A 4,325-nucleotide genomic window follows, 5' to 3' on the forward strand; every position below is an offset into this window, starting at 1 on the left:
GGAGCCAGTATATGTAAAGGTACTTTAGAAACAATAAAGTCCAAATCCCAATGACATTTTTTGCAGAAACAGAAAAACCCATCCTAAAATTCATATGGAATCTCAAGGGCCCCTGAATAGCCAAAACAATCTTGAAAAAGAACAATGCTGGAGGACTCACACTTTCTGATTTCAAAACTTACTGCAAAGCTACAGTAATCAAAACGGTGTGGCACTGGAATAAAGCTTGACATATAGATCAGTGGAATAGAATAGAGAGCCCAGAAGTAAACCCTTGAATATATGGCCAAATTATTTTTGGCAAGGGTGCCATCACCACTTAATGGAAAAAGGACAGCTTTTTCAACAAAGGGTGCTGGGAAAACTGGATATCTACATGCAAAAGAATGAAGCTGGACCCTTACCTAACACCATATACAAAAATTAACTCAAAATAGATCAAAGACCTAAAAGTAACTTAAAACTATACAATTTTTAGAAGAAAACTTGGAGCAAAATCTCTACAATGTTGGATTTGGCAGTGATTTCTTGGATATGACATTAAAGACACAGACAACAAAGAAAAATAGACAAATTGGATGTCATAAAAATTCTGTGTATCAAAAGGCAAAACCAGGCTAGTGCAGTGTCTCATGCCTGTAATCCTAGCACTTTGGGAGGCTGCGCTGGGCAGATCATTCGAGGTCTGGAGTTCGAGGCCAGCCTGGCCAACATGGTGAAACTCTGTCTCTTCTAAAAATACAAAAATTAGCCAGACCTGGTGGCGCACACCTGTGGTTCCAGCTTCTTGGGAGGCTGAGGTGGGAAAATCGCTTGAACCTGAGAGGCCGGAGGTTGCAGTGAGCCAAGATCGTGCAACTGTACTTCATCCTAGGCGACAGAGCAAGACTCTGTTTAAAAAAAAAAAAAAAAAAAAAAAAAAAAGGAAAATCAACACAGTAAAAACTGAACCCACACAATGAAAGAAAATGTTTGAAAATCATATATTTGATAAGAGATTAATATCCAGAATATAGAGAGAACTCTCTAATGCTCAACAACAAAAACACGAAAAAAACAATTAAAAAAAGGACAAAGGACTTGACTAGACATTTCTCCAAAAACACATGAAAAGATGTTTATATCACTAATCATTTGGGAATGTCAATTAAAACCACAATGAGACACCAGCTCACACTCATAAGGATAGCTACTATCAAAAACAACAACAAGCACTGGCAGTGAGGATGTGAAGAAACTGGAACCCTGTGCACTGTTTGGCGGAATGTAAAATGGTACAGACACTGTGGAAAATATTATTATGATGCTTTTTCAAAAAGTTAAAAATAGAATTACCACATAATCCAGCAATTCCACTTCTGGGTATATACCCAAAAGTACTGAAAATAGGATATTGAAACGATATTTGCATACCCATGTTCATCACAGCATTATTCATAATTGCTAAAATGTGGACACAACCCAGTGATTTCTTGACAAACAGGTAGATAAACAAAATGTGGTATACACACACAAGGGAATATTACTCAGCCTTAAAAAGGAAGGAAATTTGGATATATACTACATCATAGATGAATCTTGAGGACATTATGCTAAGTGAAATAATCCAGTTGCAAAAAGAAAATACTGCATGATTCCACTTACATGAGGTATTAGAGAGGTAGTCATTATTTAATGGGTATAGAGTTTCAGTTTTACAAGATGAAAAGAGTTCTGGAGATGGATGGTAGTGCTGGTTGCACATCACGTATTTAATACCACTAAGCTGTTCGCTTTAGAAGGATTAAGATGATAAATGTTATGTTATGTGTATATTATCATAATAAAAGTTAGAAAAAATTGTCATAAAACTAAGTCAGATATTAAGAACAATCAGAATTACTTCTGTCTTGTTTACAGACATCATACGAAAAACAAATTGTTTATCTAGCATGACACCTGTTATGGGTTGAACTGTTCCCCTCAAAAGATGCTGAACTTCCAACCCTTAGTACCTGTGAATGTGACCTTATTTGGAAATTGGGTCTGTGCAGATGCTCCAGTTAAGATGAGGTCATTAGGGTGTGCCCTAATCCAATAATGACTGTGTCCTTATGAAAAGGGAAAAGAGACATGTATACAGAGAAGATGTGAATTCACAGGGAGCGCACATGGCCATCCATAAGCCAAGGAATGCATGAGGTTACCAGGAGCTAAGAGACAGACATGAAACAGACTGCCCCCCACATCTCTCTGAAGGGGCCAGCCCTTCCAACACTTTGATCTTGGACTTCCAGCCTCCAGAGCTGTGAAAAAACACATTTCTGTTGTTCAAGCTGCCCAGTTGGAGGTGCTTGTTACATTAGCCCCAGGAGATTATACAACATCTTACCTGAATTTGCTTTCTTCTTCACTCTAGTTAATTCAATTCAAAACTACATATTGAATACCGACGGTGTGCTCTCTCTCCATGAAGCTTCAGGGTGGGTAGACAGTCCTCCTCTTGAAGGAACAGGAGGGACGCAAGGGAAGGGACCATCTTGTGTCTCATCTGAGAGAGACACTCCTGGAGTAAGAGGTCTGAGGTTAATGTGTTTCTCTAGAAGTTCAGAAACAGAGGAAGCACCTGCGGGCTAAGCCGCTGAGGGCTAGGTGAAAGCTGACTGACCTAAGTTTTGGAGGATGGATGGGTGACAGGTTGGAGGGGGAAGATGGAAAAGTCACAGGGGAGAGGAACAGCAGGGGCCAAGTGTGGAGGAACCAGTGAGTGGGTGGGGTTTCAGAAACGGGCCTTTGTCAGCTTTTGAGCCCTCCCTGAAATTTTCCACCCCAACCCCACCTCCTGCCTGTGTCTGCCATGCACCTCCCGTCCTGTGCCCCTTTGCCCTGTGTCTGTGCTTGGGAGAAATGTGCTCAGTTTCTGTGGCAAGGATGTTGCTACGTGTTCATCAAACCGGCTTTGTTTACTTCTGAAACACTCAGGAAGACCACAGCTACCAGAGCCCCTTGCATCCTGGTGGGGCTGTGTGACTACCTGGCCCATGGATGTGGGTGGAAGTGATGTGTGCGGCCCCAGGCCTGGCTCCTGGACCCCACCGACGACTTCTCACCTGTAACCCCACCGGCCTTCTGCCTGGGTACTTCACGGGGAGATAGAGTGGCCTTGGTTAAGAAGGAGGCATGGCACCTGCAGGTACCGGGCCGCCTGCATCAGTCGGTGCATTCGGGCCCACCGCCTACATGCCTTCATGTAATCCTCACTGCAGGGCCCACGGGGAGGGGAACTTCCTCCAGGTCTAGCTTTGCCTTTCTGCCTTCAGAACCAAGGAAGAAAGAGGGGTCTAGGCTCAGCCCCCCTTCCCTACAAGGCCCTGCGCCCGCTCCCCTCAAAGCTGCTCTTGCACGTTGCTCTGGCGGCCTCTGTAGCAGAAGTTCACTCTGTTTTCCATGGAGGAGGAGTGGAAGGAGGGATTCGAGCTCTCCCCTAGAGACGCTGGAAAGACAGTTTTGTCTCAGGCTCATACAATCGCCCAGCTCCAGATTTCTGGCTGTTTCTGTGGTTACCTTTCTTCGGGGATGTTTGGGGCGGGAGGTGGGTGTGTGTGTGTATATTTGCTCTTCTGAAGCCGTTTTTCCGGAGCTCCTGGTGGGGATGGGGGTGCTCTGTCCCTGGTTCCTCTAAGGCCGGTGCAGGGGATGGAGGATGCCCCCCTCCCCGAGAGCCAGGAGGCGCCGACCCTGGGCAGGAGATGCCAGTCCGGCGCCTCTCCTGCGTGGAGCCCGAAGACCACAGATGTCTGGAAGGGAGGAGCTCAGGAAGCCCGCCTCTGCTCCCTTCCGTGGTTAGGTGGGGAAACCGAGGCTGAGGCAGCCCAATGGAGTTGCCTAAACGGCCTGGGGAGTCACTGGAGGTAACCAGAGCCGGAGCCAGGTTTCCCACTCCAGACTCGGGGCTCTCCCCCGAACAGGCGTGGGAAGGGGTGCGAGCTGCACGCGGGGCTGGGACTGGGGCTGGGGGTGCGGGGCCGAGGCGACTCCGCTCTTCTCCTTCCTAGGCCGCCCGGGCCACTTCCTGCAGGGTGGGGGCGGGGGGCGCGGGCGCAGGACTGGCCCCTCCCGGGCGCCGCCTCTCGGCCTCTCCTATAGCCGCAGGCCAGAGGCCAAGGGTTAGGGGAACAGAACCAGTGCCCAGCTCCGCCCCTGTCCCGAAAGCCACTGGGGGCTGGGACCCGGCAGGGCCTGGGTTGGGCCGCGAGGGCCGAGGAGCAAAGAGGGGCAGTGGCTGCGAGGGCCGAGCCGGGCGCGGAAGGTCCGGCAGGGGGCGTGGCGGGGGCGGGGCGTGGCGG

Source organism: Rhinopithecus bieti, unplaced genomic scaffold (assembly GCF_001698545.2).
Source record: "Rhinopithecus bieti isolate Rb0 unplaced genomic scaffold, ASM169854v2 scaffold_1530, whole genome shotgun sequence".
NCBI lineage: Eukaryota > Metazoa > Chordata > Mammalia > Primates > Cercopithecidae > Rhinopithecus > Rhinopithecus bieti.